At 42.5% G+C, this 21,360-nt stretch overlaps 1 protein-coding gene across 4 annotated transcripts in view; it reads right to left on the reverse strand.

Moving 5' to 3' along the window:
- The window catches only part of BACH2 (BTB domain and CNC homolog 2), a 230,420-nt gene that overhangs the window by 153,177 nt on the left and 55,883 nt on the right, over positions 1–21,360 (reverse strand). Inside the window, exon 1 of one of the 4 annotated variants that reach the window (XM_083497524.1) lies at positions 13,864–14,804. The exons of 1 other annotated variant lie outside the window; for it this stretch is intronic. The gene's annotated coding sequence lies outside the window, so the exon portion shown is untranslated. Of the gene's footprint in view, positions 1–460; positions 654–13,209; positions 13,299–13,863; positions 14,805–21,360 lie in introns of those variants that run through there. 2 more of the 4 variants (XM_083497527.1, XM_083497528.1) reach the window with 2 other exon arrangements.

Here is a 21,360-nt window from a genome sequence, read left to right on the forward strand (position 1 = left end):
TCAGGGTGGCAATGTACCTCCCAACCCTCCAATCTACAGAATTTGGGGCAGCATATAGCTTACTACAGGGTGAGTCTTTTAAAAGAGGCCCCGTGGAACATGTGTACTCTATCCACAGGGCCTCTTTTAAAGGACTCACCCTGTATATTGTGCTTTAAAATCTAACTTTAACTACATGATTGATACCTGCTCCAGCTATTGCCTGTTTCCCCCTTCAATAGTTCCCAAAACTGAAATAATTGAGTAAAGCACACATCATAGAACCAAAAAACCCCCACAAGTGATTAAGAGTTCCATAGCAGGATGTCAATTAATTTATAGGAAGGAACAGTCCACTACCTGACTTAGACAGAACACTGGAAGCCACTGCGGTGTAATGGTTAGTGTTTGGGAGACTAGGGTTTGAATCCCTACTCAGGTATGAAGCTGACAAACCATAAAGGGTGTTTCTCAGTCTTACCTATCTCACAGGGGAGGATGAAATAGGGAGGGAAGAACCATGTACCCCACCTTGAGATTGTTGAAAGAAGAGGTGAAGAGGTGGTATATAAATAAATGAAACAATCTGTCCTGTGTCCAACTTCTGTTTCCAGTAACCTCCAATTCACTAGTGAGGAATTCCTGACCTCCAACTCCCTAGTTTCAGAAGCCACTTTGCCTATAGGATTACACATGCATAAAAGTATTATTAAGTAATTTAAGAAGAACTCGGTAGCCAAATACCCTGAATACCCAAAGAAGTGAAAGAAACTGCAACAGCAGTTGTGCAGATGGTGTCACAAAGAAGCAGAGGCTTAACAGGGAAACTTAGATGTGACTCCCCCTCTGCCTGTCTTGGAAACAGGACTACAGGATCAAGGAGGATATTCCAGCTTATGCTTTGCCAAGTCAGTGGAATCTATATATTTTCCATTCCTATGCATATTTCTTAACCATGCAGCTAGCACCCAGGGGAGAGTAGGAGCCTTCTCTTTGTTTTTTAAGGAACAGATATAGCAATCATACCACGCAAGGTAACTGTTCAACTAACCAAAGAAATAATAACTGATTGACTTAAAAGAAAAAAAGAGTGCTTCTTCATGTAAAGTTTTCCAACCTTTCACTATGAGTAGGAACTTGCACCACAGATTTTTAAAGACTTTTGTACAGATTTATTATTAGAAGTAGAAAACCTCCTGAAACCAATGAGTCATTATGTATTGGAGGATACAAAGAATATCCATTTATTTCACTTCTTCCACAGCACTCAGGGTTTTTTAAATAAATAAATAAATACCCCCCCCCCCTTCTTAATCATTAGTCAAACAGATTACAGAGACCTAATAAGAGTTGCCTAAAAACAAGGGAATTCGCTTTGGTTCTTAATGCTTGCTTCTTCAGGTCAACTGGTTTTGCTTTGTGTATAGCCCAATAAGCAGTGTTTATCCGGTAAGAGGCAACCCTATTAAGTTTTAATCAAGGTATAACAAAAGGTTTCCCAACCATTTTTATTCTTTAAAAACAAACAAACAAACAAACAAACGTGTTTTCAAAATTTTGAGAGAGATTCCATTATTTAGTGAGCCTTTGCAACGTGAGGCCCTACAGATGTTTTGCACTTTAGCAAAAGACAAGCTGGCTGGGCTGGATGGAAGCCATAGACCAAAACATAGGAGGGCGCCAGGTTGGTGAAGCCTGCTTTAATGTTATCTCCCTCATTGTGATTTTATATGTCATATCCCAGTTGGCAGCCTGTGTGCCATAAGTGTGAAAGCTCTTACTCCTAGGTGCTGCCAACTTCATTGCAATATTGCAGGTAGTAAAAAAAACACCACAGTCCTAGCCTCTAGTTTGCTATCTAGAAAAGAAGTGGGATCACTCCTAAAATCTAGCAGTTGGCCTGCAACATCATAAGCAACACACTCTTGTAAAGGCAGAACAATTAAACAATTAGTTAACCTTCAGAATTATAATTTTAAATGCCATTTGCAGACCTTGGTGAGGCAATAAACGGGAAAGGACCCCTGGATAGTTAAGTCCAGTCAAAGGAGACTATGAGGTTGCAGCGCTCATCTCGTTTTCAGGCCGAGGGAGCTGGCATTTGTCCGCAGACAGCTTTCTGGGTCATGTGGCCAGCATGACTAAACTGCTTCTGGTGCAACGGAACACCATGACGAAAACCAGAGCACATGGAAACGCCATTTACCTTCCTGCCGCAGCGGTACCTATTTATCTACTTGCACTGGTGTGCTTTCGAGCTGCTAGGTTGGCAGAATATGGAACAGAGCAACAGGAGCTCACCCCGTTTTGTGGATTCGAACCGCTGACCTTCTGATAAGCAAGCCCAAGAGGCTCAGTGGTTTAGACCACAGCGCCACCAACTCCCCTGGTGAGGCAATACCAGTGTAATGGAATACCAGTATAACAGAGCAGCTTACACTTTGTGTAATGGTGTGGCAAAGGCACCCTGGCTTTCACCACAAACCATTGACACCATGCAGATATTAGTACACCAATCATGCTCATGCATGGAACAGATCCCATGGGTTCAACTATACTTCTGCATGCCTCCAGTGCAACCAGTTTTTAAAGCAAAAAATATGCCGGGTAAGAGCGTTTCAGACAGGAGACCATGTGCCAACCAAGATGTAGAACCTGTGCAGACAGAACTCAAAGTATGTACCAACTATTCGTTCTGTTATGAAGGAAGGAGGCTCTTATGTCAACAGATAGAACCATTTGGGAAAGATGAAGCAAGCTGAATCCACAGGAGCATAATGAGACTTTGGGATTTAATCTACTCCTGACAGTTAGAACTAGCATCATGCTGGTCACCATCCTATGGTGAAATTATGCCTGCCTAAGATCACAGGGGACCAGATATGAACTTTTCAGTGCACTGAATTCCGGCAGGCCACATGCACTCACCTATCCATTCATAAAACGAACGGCCCTCCATTGTGGGAATCACTGGCCAGAAGGCACAGTGCTACACAGAGGAATGCTGCAAGAAAAGCCTGTTCAGGAATTCTCTAGTTGTTCTGGCAGCATGAAAAACTGCTGTGCAGGTGTGTACTCAGATACCTATGCAATCAAGATTCACTGTTGTAACTAATGAGGAATTCATTTGGCAAGAAAGAAAACAGGGGAGCAAATAAATGAAAAGGGGAAAAGGAGAAAAGAGCAGTAACGATCTGCAATTATCCAATAGGCATAAAAACCAGCAAGATCCTCATGGAAACGCACTACCTGTGATCACTGTGTGGTTTGGAGGTTTTCTTGGGGGGTGTACAGGCACATATGCATCTAAAATTGAAAAGCGTAAGTGAGATAAATACGTTTTGAAACATGGCTGCTGTAATCAGGTAAAGGATTAAATGAATCTCCATGTCAAATATGCTTTCAACATTTAACCTAGGTGTGCTGTCATGCAATGTGTAAAGCAGCCCCCAAGACAGACAAACACATTCTACAAAACATCAGTAGGAGCCACCCCACATCAGCAGGGGTGCAGCAAACGTGGGCATCTTTGCTTGAAATGTGCATCTAAAGAGCGATCTGAAGATGTTAAAATGAAGAAGAAGAAAGTTGTATTGTGTTAATGAGGAAGGAAACTGCCGCAGCAAAGGGAACTTAAAAATAGCCTTTGAGCAACAAAACACCTCTCTCACATTCTTTGAGTCTGTGCTCTCCTATTGTGCACAGCTTAAATTAAAGGTAGCTTGTGCTGCAGGCAGACATGTGAGTCAGCAAGAGCTGCCTGTAGGAAACTGCTGACATTTTTTAATGGCTCAAATACGCTAAATGCACACACACGCAAAACCCTTCCCACTCAGTAAGTGCAGACGCACGTGCACGCGCGCGCACACACACACACACACACACAAGCATTCAGAACAACCTTCAGCTTACAGTTCTATTCTCCTTATTCAAACCTTGCATATATTTTCTTTTTCAAAATATTTTAATGTGAGTTATAATTAGCAGCTGCATTTGAGTTTCAAGAGTCAACTAGTTTTAGCTTTCTCATTTATTCAAACAAAGGACTTGAGCCACTTCTCTATTTTTAAAACTGAAATTGTTGTCACAGAGCACAACTTACTGCATGGGCTGTAAAATGCACTTCCTTTTTTAAAGTTGGGAGTCTTTTGTTGAACTTGGAACACTCACAGTATCAAATACTCTAGTTAAGAAATGACTTAGTTAAGAATAAATGTTTATTTCTAGAAAGAAAAATGCTGGCATTTAGTCATACTAGACCCAATTCACAGGCCTTGGATTGGTTTTTGAGAGGCAGGGGAAACACTTGCAATTATTCAGTAATATGATGAACACAATCTGCACATATTGCTGCTACTTCACTCAGGCTTAAAATTGTAGACCTGCAAACAACAGGATTATAGCAATCTATTAACCTTTTCAGTCCTCTTCATACATTGGCCTGGTTCACACATAACTCTGAACTAAAATTTGGCTTAGCATGAATGAACAAACATACCAGTCCAAGGGAGAAAATCACGGCAGCCATTCCTGCAACCACCATGCTACCAGGAGCTAAACCTTGGTTTGGCTTAAGCATTACATCTGAACCCGTAGTTCGTCTCATTCTAAACCAAACAGATCTCACTCCAAACCAAAGCAGCAGGAACAGAGCAGGAAAGCAGCCAGGCATGAGCATGCTTACTTGTTCGCTCTAAGCCAGGGGAGAGGAACTGCTAGTCCACAGGCCAATCCTGACCCACCAGGAGGTTCAATTTGGCCTTCAAAGTCATTTATACCAAACCATGGCCACCGTCCATCAGATGAAATTGCTGGGTGATGTCAGCTGATGGCCCAGGTTCAACTGCTGGATGAGGCTTCCCCAGCACATTTCCTGCAGGGAGTGCGCTGGTCAAGCAGACCCCTTCCCCCATCTAAGCCGGTCAACTTCAACAAGTGGGGAGATGAATAGATGAGAGTTGGTCCATGGAGAGAGGAGAAGTAAAGATCTTGCCTAACAGGCTCCCCACCCCTGTGTTAAGCCACAGTTTAGCTTCACAATACATGTGGACAGCTCTAGTAAAGAAATTAGCAGATACAGTATATTTCCTGCACTATCGCTATACTCCATAATGTGCAACAGCCATTCTTTTACTTTTTGTCCACTATGTGAATGTGCTACAGGAACCCAGAGCGGAACACTCATGGGGTGGCGAGAGGATGGGGGTCGCTGCCCCGAAACCAGAGGAACAGGATCCTTCACCAGAGCCAAAGGGGTCCCCGTCTCCACAAACACAGTCAGCTCTGAGGCGTAGGGAGCAGTAGGAGGTGCACTCCAGGAGGCAGAGACAGGCAAGGGTGCATAGCCCAGCTCACTAGCTCTGGGAGAGTCCTCAGATAGAGTAGGCTTAGGTGAGGGTCACATGCTTCGTCAAGCCCAGAAGTTGCAATCAACACACAAGGTATAAAAGGGAAGCAGAGCTGAGGTGCTGTGTCTGCTCAACTTTCCATGTGGATGACCTTGGATTGGATGTTTCAGGAGTTCTATGGAACTGCACTTTTGGGGACTGTATACCCCAGGGAGAACTTGCTGCCAGGTACGCCAGGGGTTCAGGACACGGTGATTTCAGAGTATTCTGAATTAATTTCAATCTGAAAATGTTAGGATAAGTGATCTGAATGCAGAAACAATATTATCCACATGCACAAAAATTGTAGAGGCTTCAGGTTTAGGGCCAAGTAGGAAATTACTATACCAATTCATTATTCTTTTAGGATGACAAATGCTGTGATCCTAAGTGCACTACTAAATGCACAGGGAATTACTTCCAGGAAAGCATGCATAGGGTATCATTGTATGCATAAAAAGCATAGTCTTAAATTCATTTTCTATAGCAGGAAAATAGCAGCATACCCAAGTATGAAAACTGGACCACCCAAAGTCTCAATGAGCAAGTGAAGAGTACCCATTTTTCAACCTTCCATAGAAGATTACAAACATTATATGTCACTCACATAACATATCACCAAATTGGTTAGTTTCTGTGTTGTTTTTTTTAAAATGCTACCCCTTTTGCCTTTTGATTTGCATGCATTGTTCATTCAATAGCTCTTCTGTCAATGCTGGTAATTGTTGTACTAAGCCAGTAGCTTCAATTTGAGCTCATTATTGATCACACAGAAATTTATATGCATTCCTCTGCTCGCTTGCTCTAAAATTATCATTTCAACTCCAGCAGTGGCAGGCTAAGTATGACGCTTTTCAACACACTACAAAGATGCTTCAGTCTGACTAGAAAGCAAAACGAGCATGCTGCAACTCAGCTGGCTATGCTCATACATTTTACATTTTCTTGAGGCAAGCTTCAAAATGAATACTTAATTTATGCAGCTGCCATAAGATTCTTTGTATTTTATTTTATTTTGTTCTGCTCAGAACAGAAGAAACTGTGACCAAGTTTTGCAAGAGCTGAGTAGGCATTATTAGCACAGTTGTAGCAAACCGTATGCAGATTTCAGAAAGGAAAAATGGGCACTTGAAGTATTCCAGGATAAACCATTATGTTCTTTGAAATCCACTAATGGAAGCATGGTCTGTCTATATTGCTAACATAGGAAGTTCAATTATTTTAAAACATCTGTGCCAAATTAACAGTGTAACATATTATATTTACTCCCTAACACCACAGGGCATTCAACAAAATTGGTACAGCTATAGCTGATGAAAGGCTACGTTAATCAGAAGATGCATCATATGGGGTCACATAAAAGACGGAACCAGATATATAAATTCTGCATGCCAAGACATTATCATCAAATATTGAATTGGTATGAGGCAGTATTACTGAATCACTTTACACAAGCTGAAACATTCCCTTTCAGTGTTTCAGAGGGTATACAGAATTGGATTTTAGAAGTGAAACAATAAAACTGTTAGCTATATCCTAGTGGAAGACATTATTAAATACTTACAGGTAAACCTAAAGTATAGCAACGCTTCACTACTGCTATTCAAGAACATACACATTCATTTATTCGAGCTCATATCCTCCCTTTCTGGAGGCTCAACCATTAATATCCTTTATTATCAACCTTTAATAGAATCACAATACAGAATAACTTGGGAACCTACAATAACAATTCACATACATATACAAGTGGTAATTCACTTAAGGTTACACCATACCAAAAATCTGCACACACACAAAAACTACTTCCCATGTAGATTGCCAGATTATATCATATATCCATATACCAAAGATAAAGGTAAAGGGACCCCTAACCATTAGGTCCAGTCATGGACGACTCAGGGGTTGCGGTGCTCATTTCACTTTACTGGCGGAGGGAGCTGACATACAGCTTCCAGGTCATGTGGCCAGCATGCCTAAGCCGCTTCTGATGAACCAGAGCAGCGCACGGAAACGCCGTTTACCTTTCCGCCAGAGCGGTACCTATTTATCTATTTACACTTGACGTGCTTTCAAACTGCTAAACATATACCAAACAACCCATTAAAAGTAGCTCTACTTCGTTCAATATCTATTGCAGGAACGTATATGAAGGAATGATCACACACTATAGTTTGTTATCATATGAAAGCTATCATGCTCAGCAAATTTCCTATTACAGTGCCAAGTATCTGCAAGGTTCCTTCTCATATTATGTATCTGAACATACTTTTATCAAATACTGCCTGTAGCTAGTAAGCTACATTATTTTTTATAGACTATTATTACCTCTGAATACCAAGGCTTGATGGCAAACAAAAGATGACTATCCCCAAGACAAAGACAGGGACATGACCATGTTCATGTAAATATGAGCACTGAAGGGTCTCTGTCACTGGCCCAGTTCAAATGTCATAATAAACCATTGTTTTAAACAAACTATGGTATTATGTGAACCAACATGGCTGAAAAGTTTGCAGTGTTCCTCCCTGATTCCTGCTACTGTCATGGAACAGACAAAGCAAGCAAGAGCCTGGCTTATCATGTTGTCTGAACCTAGATTCATGGTTTGTTTCCTCCAAACAAACCACAAATAGTAAGCCAAGCATAAACATTTGCTACCACTTCTGGTTTGTTTGGAGGAAACAAACCATGAATGATGCTAGCTGTTTTGTCAGTGTGGCGGGGAGTAGTGCTTGTTCACATTAAACCACAGTGATGTGACCTGCAAACCAAGCCACTAGCAATAGACCCAATCCGGAATGCGATCACCTAAACTAAGCTAATTTATCTTGGCTTGGAATAGGGCCCAAATTACTCTTTCAAATTTGGACCCTTTCCAAATTCCATGTTGGGCTATGCTCTCAAATATGTCACTGGGAATATGACAATGCCCAAGGCTTGCTGCTTTCCTCAAAGTTTTTCATTATTCCCATTGCTTCCAGATAAGAGTAAGTGGTACTGTGGTTAGGCACTCATACAGCAACAGTATTTTAGGCAGCAAAATCGCTAGGAATTGTATTTTTCAATGTATCTTCCAGGGTCTTTATGAAAGACACTGAAGACAATATTTCCTAGAGTCTTGGCACCCAGAATGCAGGTATCAAATGAAAGCTACAGCAGCAGCTGTCCTACTTTATAAGAAAGAGAAGGGGCTAGCAGTAGCTGTGGCAAAAACCAATGATAGGAAGGCTGAACAAATCAGAAGCCAAGTCTGAACTCCGAAGAAATTTGGCTTAACTCATAATTATTGCAGAAGCTCCAAGAAGGGGAAGTTCATATAATGAACTCTGCTGCATAACTGAGAATGTCAAAACCAGAGATATCATCCAAAAAAGTTTCTTCTATATCAAGGCTGGGATCAAAGATCTACTTTAAATATGTTTAACGACATGTGTGCATGCAGAGCCAAACTTTTGAATAGTGTTCTTTAGACAGCAAAACCCCCTCCCTTCCCAACTGCCATTATCACTTTAGCTGCTTTTGAAAATCAACTACATTTCAAAATCAGTTTGCCACCCTAGATGGGGGAGGGCTGCCATTCAAAAATACCAAGCCAAAGGCTCATTGAGCTTGTGGAAATAGTTGTATAGTTCTTAAGCTCCCAGCTGAAGTATGCAACAATTTTACCCCAGACCGTATCCATTTCTGAATGTGCATGTGCTGCATTTTTATACATGGGCCACCACTATAAGAATATCCCCTGTGATTTGTCCTTGGGTGAAAAAGCACTACCTGCTCTGTTTTCACACAGAGGTTGTTCACAAAAGGTCACATGTGCATTTCTTTGTCTGGATAAACCCAGACCTTTGGGTTTTGTGATTAAGGCTGCAATTTTATTCACAGCTTTATTGAACTTCACTTCTGAGTGAACATACACAGGATTGCACTGCAAGTTTCCCACAAGGCTCTCTAGTGGCAAGTTAAGAAGCAGTGTATAGTCATCCCTCCACACCTCAACCTGTCTCTCCTGCCTACAATTGCATATGAATGCATACCTTCCAGAAGTTAATTAGGTCTGGAGTTTACCTCAGCTATTGCTTGAACCTCTGCAGTATTTGCTCATCAAGAGATCTCTTAACTCTCTTGAAAACATCAATCATCTTTATAACATCGCTGTAGGCATTACCTGTACAGCTTGAGAAAATGAAGCATGTCACAGAACAAGTTATCTGCAGAACTGGGAATACCAACGTACAATCCCTACTCTTATTCCCACGCTTGTAAAGCAGGGAGTTGAAAAAGAAACACAAAACAAAATGCCATCCCTTTTACACTAAGAATTCGATGTCAAGCATCCAATATTTTCAACGACATATCTCAATTTGGGCTGAAGTGTGAGGAAGTATTCTACAACAGGACAGAACTGGCACCGTCTTACAATTCTGACATTCATTAAAAAAATAATTGGAGTATTATTTACTGTATACAGGCTAAAATGTATTAGCATTTTGTTTTATTAGCTATGTTTCCTTAAAATCTATTCATTGCCATATCCAAAAAGCTACAATGCTGACATAAACATCTAAGGTACATCTCTATAATTTTTTTTTGGGGGGGGGTATATTTGATGTGTGTTGAACTTACATAAGCTTCAAATAGGTAATAACAATTGTTACTCAATTAAAAAAAAGACACGAGTGAATCTTAATGAGTGAAGCAGGCTTAGCCATTTATAAAGCACAATACTGTATAAAGGTAAGGCATGGAAAACCTTCATCTTGTGGGCCTAATCACGCTTCCCCATTTGGCTCATGAGGCCACTTTGATCACATCATGCTCATCTGCTCCATGCCCAACACCATATAAGAGACCTGGCTCAGCTGAAGTGGTGTAGTGTTTGGCGTGCCTACAAAGGCCTGTGCAAAGTGCTATGCACAAGTGTGTAGCAAGATGTGGCAATCAGCTGACTCGGGGGTCTTCACAGCATCCAACATAAGCTGATCATTTGTGCTTTACAGGTTGAGTCTTTGACTGCAATATTTGATTTCAAACCATGAGGACAAAAAGATGGGGGGCTTATCTAACATCATTGTGGCCCTGCCCACCTGACCATGGAGTGGGATGGGAGAAATACTGATCTGAAACACCAGTCAGATCCAGTTCCCCATCCCTGCTGTAGGTCAAGTCATGCCTATATTTGCTGGGGTTGTGGTGCAATACTAAAATATGACTAACACAGGCATAGGCAAAGTCGGCCCTCCAGATGTTTTGGGACTACAATTCCTATCAACCCTAACCATTGGTCCTGTTAGCTAGGGATGATGGGAGTTGTAGTCCCTTCAGATAAGGGCCGAGTTTGCCTATGCCTGCTTTAACACTTATCACACTTCGGCTCACATGTTCTCGCTCTATGGTATGGATATAGGGAGAGGATTAGAACAACTTTTTATTAAATTAATTTGTATTTACTTTTACACTATGGTTTTAGAACAAGCCAGGATAATACTCAATAGCATGATCATGGCTTATTTGAAAAAAACAGTTTACTCAAACCAAAATCCCCCTAAATCCATACGTAACTAACTCTGGTTAGTTTAAAATGTGGAAGTGGAAGTTGAAGCTTCCAATTGCCTTTTTGCAGCTAGATCAAAGGAAGACAGGGGAGAAGGGTTCATGTGAGCCCAATACCCAGCCGACTCACGCTCATAACGCTATGAACTGGCATAGTGAAAGACACAGATTGGCAAATAGTCCAACCTAGCATAGGAAGTCATATTAAAAGAGTGCTAAATTATTTCTACTGCCAAAGGATAACATTTATTAGCATTTTATTCTAAGAAAATATGATTTTAGTAGAGACAATACATAGTCGTGTGCTGCCTAATCCTGTTCGTGCTTATTCAGAAGAAAGCCCCATTGAGATCAATGAAAATTTTACTCTATGTCCTTTTGAATGTAGGCCAAGACTGCACTTCTGTTCACACCTACAAGGAAGTAAGTGCACTGATCAGCACCGGACTTGTTTTTAGTGAATATACAATGGATCGGTCTGTAATGGTCCTAATCCCTAAATCCGAGCATTTTCCTATGTAATTCTAGGGAGAAATTGTACCAAATAGAGGACATGTGTGTACCTAGCACAACATATTATGTGTGTGGTATATATGTAGTATAGCATAGTGATTGACTGGCTGAGCCACAATAAGAAATTCCTGGTTTGAAATTTGCCTCTGCTTTCATTAAGTCATGTGCCAATCTGTCCCAGGCATTGCCTTCTCTGACTGGTAAGTTCTCCAGGATCTCAAACAGAGATGGGTCTGTCATGTCACCTATTTTCCTTTTAACTAGAGATGGCAAAAAATTCAACTAGAGACTATTTGCACATAAAGATGTTCTCTGTCACTAAACTATGGCCCCTCCATGTAAGAAGGTGTCACTTCCACATCCTGATAATCTAAAATAGAAAAAAAGTTACTCAAAATCTGCCAGTGCCTCAGCAATGAAAAGCCCAATGATCTCACAATAAGCGTTTTAAAAAAGACGCCTGGTGATTTACAAAAATAGCCTGTTCCACAAAAGGAGAGGCATGATTTCACACTTAGCTTACTTCATGACAGCCAAAGCCTTACAGTTAAGAGGCCTGGTCTGTATGTTACATTTTAATGATCTGGGAAAATAATTATCGGCGTTAACATCTCTCTCCAACTTTATACAGAATAGAGAGAGAGAGATGAAAAATGTGGTCTTTCATTTGGCATTATCTTATTTTGGGAACCCACTAGGCAAGTGAGATATTTTGTTGGGAAGTAATTATCCTTTGCTGTGCAACTCAACAGATTAAATTGATATAGAAACCACTCTTTAAAAAAACTATGGCACAATCTTTTGTGTTACAATAATGCATCCTCCAACGTTTGTCACAAATAATTTAAAGGAGAGTTTTGCTTGCCACAAGGCACTTCCAGTAATTAAATGATTTGGCAGCCTGACGCTATAAATGAAGCAATCATTTTTGATGTCCTAAGTATGCACATTTACACACAGTGACCCAAGTACTTTCACAAATGCATGCTCCAGATCTCTCTCTGGGATGAAACAGAACATAAATTTCTCTTCAAAGCAATCAACAGAATAATACTAGACACTGCCTTTGAATACACAGGAACTTGCAATGTAGTATTGACTCCTAAAGTGTTCATTTCATTGCAATGCACCACAAAGTTATTCCTATTATGCTCCAAAGAAGGAAAGGGAGGGAGAAGGGGAGGCAAGAAAGGATTTGACCAGATTGACATCCCCAATCCATATTGACTTATGAATAGGAAGCCCCAATGGGAGGATGAGGGCAGAAGCAGCGGGTATAATGCAAGCAGCTTTGCATGCCTTGCCCATGCTGGATGGCTTTAATAAGGATCTGGCAGGAAGCATTTAGCCACCCAGATTGAACAAACAAAACAAGCTCACAAAAAGAAACCCATCTCCTCTCTGCCCGCTCACTATTCAGCACCACCTGAAGCAACCAGCAGCAGCAGCAACAACACCACAACCTCTTCCTTTCTTAGAACTTGTCTCAAGGCATTCCCAGGTTCTGCACAAGCTTTTCCCAACCCCAGTTGAGAACCATCAAGTCGCTGTTGCAACACAGGAAAACTGGAATGCACCGGAGACACATTTGGGGGAAGGGGAGAATTCATAAAAGTAGATGTGCAAGGCCAGGGAATATTTGCCTGCCAACTCCCCCTTCCCTCTTTCCCAGCTTGTTAAAAAGGCCTCGCAATCTGACAGCTGCTCGCATGAAAAACAAGAGTCGCTCTCTCTCCACTCCACCCCTCCCCTTCCCCTTCCCCGCTTTCCGACTTACTATCCTGAGCTCCTCCTCCTGCGGCTTGCTCAAAACACCCATCCCCGGGCATGCACAGGGCAGTCACCACTTTTCCCCTGGCGCGCTGGGACGGAAGCTTTAATGAAATTAAAAAATGCCCACTGTATAAGGCAGGCCTAACCCTCTCCACGCCACACACATACCCCTCCCTCCGCTTCGCTCCTCCCCAGCCTCCTATAAAAGCCACCCTTGCGCGGGACTCCCAACAGAGCCAAAGCAGTGCCGGTCACAATTTACATTCACACACACACACACACACACACACACACACACACACACACACACACACACACACACACACACACACACACACACACACACACACACACACACACACACACACACACACACACCTTCTCGGAGCGCAACACAGGGCCGTCCGCCTCCTCACAACAGGTCTGGCTTCGCTTCGGGTACACTTTCCGCGCTGCAACGTCTCGACTTTCTGAAGCCTCCGGATCAACGAGGCTGGTCTCCCGCCAGAATACAAAGGCGCAAAGGCAGAGAAATAAAGCGCAGGCACATTCTCCCTCCCGCCGCGAGGAAAGCAGCCCTTTCCCCCCAGATAACCCGCGGCGCCAAACTTCGCCCTCCTCCCATCCTGAGAAGAAAAAGAGAGAGAACGAGACTCACCTTCTCATCCACGCAACTTTCGACAAGCGACCGGTCCTTTCCCTGCCAACGTCGGGAAGGGGGCGAAATATATCTATCTATATATGTCTTTTTAAAAAAGCAAAACAAACTGGATCTCGCTGAGGGCTCTCGCGGTGGCCGCTGAGGTGGTCTGTAGAAAAATGTGCGCCTCAAAGAAGGCGCCGGTCACATACCGACTTGCTCTCCGATCAAAAAATAAAATGCAATGGAAACAACAACAGCCAGCTGCCTCGCGAAGCGAAGTCTTGCACAGGAGGAGTTTTAGATATGCCTATGTACACGCGCATATAGGCATGCATATACATAGACATAAAAGGAGGGGGGGACAGAAATGGATATAGACATATAAAAGTGAGGGGGCGGGGAAGTGGAAGAGGGTGGTGGTGGTGGTGGTGGAGGAAGAGGCTGCAACGGCGAAAAGGGATGTGGGGGGAGGCAGAGAGAGAGAGGTGGCAGGGGGGAGCCACGCAGGGCTTGCTCTGCCGCTGCAGCGCTCGGGGGCTTCTGTGCACAAGGCGGAGGCGGAGGCGGCGGCGGCGGCAGCTCCGCGCTTCTTCGCAGCCCGGCGGCGTCGTATTGTTGCTGCTGCGGCTGCGGCTGCTGCCCCCGTCCTGTTGGTTCCACTGACTCTCCCGGTGGCTCGCGCTCTTCCCAATGGAACGCCGCCTACTCCCCTCAATCGCTACATTGTTGACATTCGCAGGCTGACATCATCCTCCTCCCACCGCCGCCGCCGCCGCCGCCGCCACTACCAACTACCACACACACTCACATACATGCATGCATGCATACAAGGCATAGAATCCACCCCGCCTTCCCCCCCGCCATTCACAATAACGCCGCGCAAATCGCGTAGCGCACGCTCCTAAGGCGGCGCGGGCCCGCACGCGCACAACCGGGCGTAAACCCGCTCTGCGAATAGGAGCTCCTGCGTTGGCATTCTCTCCCAGGGCTCCTGCCCGCATGCGCACAGCGGCCTCAGTGATTCCAAGCACTGCTCCTTTGCTCCTAACTTTTCTCTCCCTCCTCCTTTTCTGTTCGCGCAGCTATCGAAAGGCACACTGGGAATTGTAGTCCTCCTTTTCCCTCCCTCCCTCTCCTTCCTCACTTCTGCGTTTGTGGAAGAGCAAGGGAAGGGGAACTCGTTTGTAACGCAGCCCCAGCGGGACAATAAAGCAGTCACAGCCGCTGTGTGTGTGTAGCCGAAAGGGGCATGAGGTCATTGTTTCTGTGCTGAACGACTGGCGAGGACTTGGTTCCTGAGAGATGCATTAGGCGAATTCTGAATACCACCTCCTTCTCCATCATAAACTGAAACGTGTTTAATAAAAACGTGGCAAGCGCGAAGCCCTAACATAATAAAGTGGTAATCACCAATATGTGCTAAACGAAGTGCTTTCGTGGAATAATAAATGGGCTTAGACTATGGGCCAAGACAACACAAGCATCAATGGGCGATAAATCGATAGGTGTTTTAATTTTTTTAAAGCTGCATTGTAAAAAGAGCTCTCTCTCTCTCTCTCTCTCTCTCTCTCTCTCTCTGTGTGTGTGTGTGTATTTGTGTGTGTGTAACATTAAATAGCTTTTATATTGTAAACCACCCTGTGATCTTGGGATGAAGGGAAGTATATAAACTTAATAAAAAATAAAATAAACAAGTAAATTGGTATAAATAATATACTGCATTGATAACAGGAGGAACTGTTGCCTCTGGAGCTGTGGTGGCATCAGAGAGAGAGATCCAGGTTCTAACAGCTACAGCCCCCACACCTTACATGGTGGTCACTGGGGCAGTAAATTGTTTAACTTAATATTGGCTTGATTTTATTTTTGCAAGCCTTTCCATTGTCCTGGCTTTATACCTCAACTTTCCCTCCTTTTAAAAAAAACAAAACAAAACAAAAAGCCCAGGTATTTTACATCCTGCACTGTGTGATGACATAGTACCTGCCATCCTCCTTTTCCACATTTTGCCATAATTGCAAGGGCTTTTGCCAAAGTTTTCCAGGTATGACACAAAGGCACCCCAGGGCAGCCTCTACAACCCAGCACCATAATGCAAAGCCCTCTGGGCAGCTTACAAGTAGAATAAGGGAGGGAGGAATGAAAAGAATAAGACCAAAAGGCTATTACTATTCAAAGTTCAAAAGCATGTAAGATCAGAAGTGATCCATGCACCGCAGAAGGAATGCCTCCCTGCAGCTGTTAAATTAGCTGACCATGGTTTGCTACCCAGATAGCAGCACCAATTGCCGCTGTCTTGAATAGGTCGTTTCTTATGTTGTATTTGTGTAAGCTTTACATAGAAAGGTAACAAACACATATAGTGGCATCTCGGGTTAAATACTTAATTCGTTCTGGAGGTCCGTCCTTAACCTGAAACTGTTCTTAACCTGAAGCACCACTTTAGCTAATGGGGCCTTCTGCTGCTGCCGCGCCGCTGGAGCACGATTTCTGTTCTCAACCTGAAGCAAAGTTTTTAACCCGAGGTACTACTTCTGGGTTAGCGGAGTCTGTAACCTGAAGCGTATGTAACCTGAAGCATATGTAACCCGAGGTACCACTGTATTGGCCAGTGGACTTCCTACATTTCATGACCTACACCTTTTCTTTTCTCTTTTTCATTTCATCTCTAGGTGTATGTATATCTGTATGCGTTTGTGTGTACACCATACATATATATAAGAGATACATGCATATATCTGTCTGCCAACTTGAGGATAATACTCCATGTGTTTGATGAACCCTAATCTATATACATTTAAGCACATTATCCCTCTTAGTCTTTACAATGTTGCAATATTGTATTTGCTGCTACACACTAATTACACTATCCCTCTGTGATTCAATGAGAGAGAGCACTCATTCATGCTTGATTCATTGATCTGTTGATTTCTCACTTATCTCTTTAATGTTCCTTGAACTTTCTTTCAAGATATTGCAATATTGGCGTATGAATCTCACCCTAGCCAAACAAAGCAATAAATATATGAAATGAAAATAGTCATCACTAATTGTGCTCATTATCGCAACATACTGTGAAATGCAGGAAAGTAACTCTCCAACACCACTTAATGGAGAGTGGATATGGGATTTATTGATAGCAAGCAGAAAACAACCTCATAATGCACACATTAAAAAGCAGCATTGAGCCAGGAAAACGAATTTGAACCCTGAGTAACTGATGGAACAGGGAGCAGCCTTGTTGTTTTGACATTTCCCCCCCCCCCCCCCTGTGGGTTGTATTTAAATGTTTATTTCATAAATCAAACATTCCCAAATGAATTATCTCACCTATCAAAGTTGATCAGACCTACATGTGCATAACTTAATTTGGACCATGCTTCATATTTCTGAGGATAAAAACAGAAGAAGAACCTGCTAGATCTGGCTCCAAGTCCGTCAAGTGCACAAAAGTCTAGCCTTATAAAGTGATCCAAGTGCCAGTGAGTTTTACAGTTTCCCAATGTGCAGCATGAAGAAGTACTTTACCTGTCCTGAATCTTCAAATATTCAGCTTCGTTAGGTGACCCCAGATTCTAATATTCTGAGAGATGAAGAAAACTCTCTTTATTAAATTCCTTTATCTATCCACTTTCTCCAAACTATGCATAATTTTACACAGCTCTATCATGTTTCCCCTTCCCTTGTACTCCCAACTAAAAAGCTGCAAATGTTGGAACCTTTTTTAATAGGATAGTCACTCCAGCCCCTTGATCATTTGGTTGCTTAATACTGAACCTATTTCAACCATACAATACCCTTTATGAGGTGAAGCAGCCAGAACCAAACACTGTATTCCAAATATGGTTGCACAATAAATTTGAATAATGGCATAAATATATTGGCAGTTTTATTTTAAGTCCCTTCCCTAATTATCCCTAGTATAAAATTTGCTTTACTCATAGCTGATTTTCATTGATCTATTCATCACAATTCATGACCTTTTTCCTGGTCAGTCCCTGCCTGTTCAGTCCCTATTAGTGTTTATGTGAAATTAGGATTTTTGGCTCCGATGTGCATCACTTTACACTTGCCCACATTGCATTGCATTTGCCATTTTAATGACCATTCACTCAGTTTCAAGAAATTGTTTCGGAAACCCTCACAACTGCCTTTTCTTCTTACCATTTTCAGATGGATTTTAAGACTGAATAATGTTTACAGTGGTGTGTACCGGTAAAAATGTGCTAGAAAAGATTTCAGATTTGTTCAGATTTAGGACTGTAACAGCTTCAAACCAAGACATCTAAAAAGGAAGAATTTTCAGTTTGCTAACATCAAGCAAAATTGAACGGGTGTTAGTCACCTGCAGGGGATTTTATATCTTTTTAAAAAATGTTTCCATTCAGATTTTAATTCAGCACCACTTTTGTATTCTGCTTTGTTCTTCCCACACTTTGACAGGAGAGCAGACAATTTGCTGAGCTTATTGTTGCTTTAGCATGAGGAGGGATTCTTGTTGTTCTAGTGATGAGTCATGCAGGATATAGCAGATGGCATAAAAAGTGAAGCCACAAAGATATGAAAATACTAATGAGGTTGAGGAAGAAGATTGGTGTAATGAGGCTGAGTGAGTGAAAGCCAATAGAAATGATGTAGGTCAGTGGAAAGAGGAAATCCAGCAGGCACAGCACGGCTGGACTTGAATTTGCAAGATCAGAGAGAGAAGAAACACAATGAATGGAGGAGGGAGAAAGAAGAAAGAATGATTGTCTAAGCATAACCAGAAGAAGTTGTGAGACAACAAACTAGTGAAGCCAAAGGGCAATCTTGGGTTTGCAGAGCTGGAAAAATCCTCGAGGATCTGAGCCGCTTGCAGTATAAGAAATGGCATCACACACAAAAAAGAATTAATTAATAGAATACAAATCCCACTGTTTCTTAAATCTGCATACCTCCAAAGAATATATAAGGATTTACTGTAACTTGCACTCTGCAATTCCAGTAAGCAATAAACAAAATCCAGTTTTCAATTAACCTATTACCTCGGTGCCTACCTCCCCTAACTTTAATTAAGGATTTTAAGTAAACATTGTACCTTGAACTGAATGAAAATGAAAGGACTTTATAAAAGACAGGTCTTTGTTATTTGTTTGCTTATTTATTCAGAAAATGAGAGGTTTTGATATCGTAGGAATATATATATATATATATATATATATATATATATATATATATATATATTTGCTTTCGTAGATTTTCACGGGTACAGGAATGCAGGTTTTGGTGTCTTCGGGTGTCTTCCCGTGTAAGAGTTGGGGTGTCTAGGCGACGTTTCGACGAGGTCTCACTCGTCATCTTCAGGCTGGTGCTTTCGGCTTCTTGTTACTGGAACAGAGCAGGATCTCAGTGTTTGAGTTCCTATAAATACTGTTGAGGGGTGTGGTGTATAGCCTCCGACGTTCTGGGCAGAGAGGAAGTTCCCAGGTTAGTGTGCCTTTTCTTCTTTTGTTCCTTAATTACTTGAGGGATATCTTGAGTGATTTCTTGAGTGATATTCTGAGTACCACTTAGGAGGGTCATTAAGTGTGGATTAGTTGCTAAAGCTTTCGTGTCTTGACCTCTTGAGCTTGTGAAGAGTTTTTCTGAGAAGATGGCTGTACTGCACTTAGTTGTGCTCTGGCTTGGCTTCGTGTATAGGGGCGAGCTGTGGTTTTGTGCCCTGTGCCAGCCAGATCTGTGTAGGGATTGCAGGGGGGTGCAGCATCCGGAGGTGCCACTATGGTTTGGCTACTGGATGGTGTCTGTAATTTATCTGTGGAGAGGGTCTGGGTTTGGGTCTGGTGTGGTTGATTGGTGATGGCGTTCTGTGTGCCTCTGGTTCTGGTGTCGGTTTTTGTGGGGAGGGCTAATTTCCAGATGTCTGGCAGGCGGGACGTGTCGTCACGCTTGTTCATGTTGTGAGGGTGTTTCTCTATCTCGATGGCTTCCATGATTATTCTCTTGTGGTGATGTTCCATGTTAAAGAGCAATTTGGAATCTGCAAAATTAATTTCGTGTCCTGTTTCTTTCATGTGTTGGAAAAGAGAGGAAGTTTTTTCTTCTTTTTTGACGGCATTCTTGTGTTCTGCGATACGTGCATTTATTCGTCTGTTTGTTTGTCCAATGTACGTGGCTGGGCAGACTTTGCAGGGTATTTCATAGACCCCTTGGTTTTCCAACTGGATTTTATCTTTGGGGTTTCTGAGGATATTGGCTGCACCCCCCTGCAATCCCTACACAGATCTGGCTGGCACAGGGCACAAAACCACAGCTCGCCCCTATACACGAAGCCAAGCCAGAGCACAACTAAGTGCAGTACAGCCATCTTCTCAGAAAAACTCTTCACAAGCTCAAGAGGTCAAGACACGAAAGCTTTAGCAACTAATCCACACTTAATGACCCTCCTAAGTGGTACTCAGAATATCACTCAAGAAATCACTCAAGATATCCCTCAAGTAATTAAGGAACAAAAGAAGAAAAGGCACACTAACCTGGGAACTTCCTCTCTGCCCAGAACGTCGGAGGCTATACACCACACCCCTCAACAGTATTTATAGGAACTCAAACACTGAGATCCTGCTCTGTTCCAGTAACAAGAAGCCGAAAGCACCAGCCTGAAGATGACGAGTGAGACCTCGTCGAAACGTCGCCTAGACACCCCAACTCTTACACGGGAAGACACCCGAAGACACCAAAACCTGCATATATATATATATATATATATGATAAAATATATTAATTGAAATTGATTGCATATAACTACTACTTTCACATTTTTCATATATATGATCCTCAGGGTCCTTTCCAACTCTACAATTCTATGATTATATAAATGTTATCATTTGTGAACTGTATCCAAGTGCTTTAAAAGTACCGCATGGTGTGATTATGACCATAGTTAATAGTACTGAAATGTTGAGACACACAGGCAATAAAAGTCTGGAAAGTCCCTTTGTGATTGATGCTTGGGTAGTTACTAATATTTTACAGCAGGGTGGTCCAATGCTTGGCCCAAGGGCCACATGCAGCCCTCAATGCCTTTTTGGTGGCCCTTGGCAACATTTAACGCCCCACCCCAGTCTTCACATTGCCTTCCCAAAGCCCAGTTATCACTTTTCCAGCTTTGGGAAGCAGGTGGGAGGACTCTAGGATCATGCCAGAGCCTCATGCCTCCTTTTCAAAGCTCAGTGTCTTGCTTAGCTGGTTTTGGGAAGGCATCATGAGGGCTGGGGGGAGGGAGAATCCTTGTTCCCCATCCCCGTGCGACAAGGTAGTTTGTAGCTCACAGGTTTCATGTCAAAATAATCTTGACATGAAAAGCTGGACTGCTCTACCTTATAGCATGAGCCAAGCCATATCTACTCAGAAATAAGTCCCACTGAGTTCAGTGGGGCTTCCTACCAGCTAAGTGGGTATAGGATTTCAGCCTTATACAGCTTCTTTAAATGTGTGATAGTCATTAAAGTAAATGAGTGCTATCCGGAATCATTT

The sequence above is a fragment of the Podarcis liolepis genome (genome assembly GCF_965112155.1).
Source record: "Podarcis liolepis genome assembly, chromosome: 3".
NCBI lineage: Eukaryota > Metazoa > Chordata > Lepidosauria > Squamata > Lacertidae > Podarcis > Podarcis liolepis.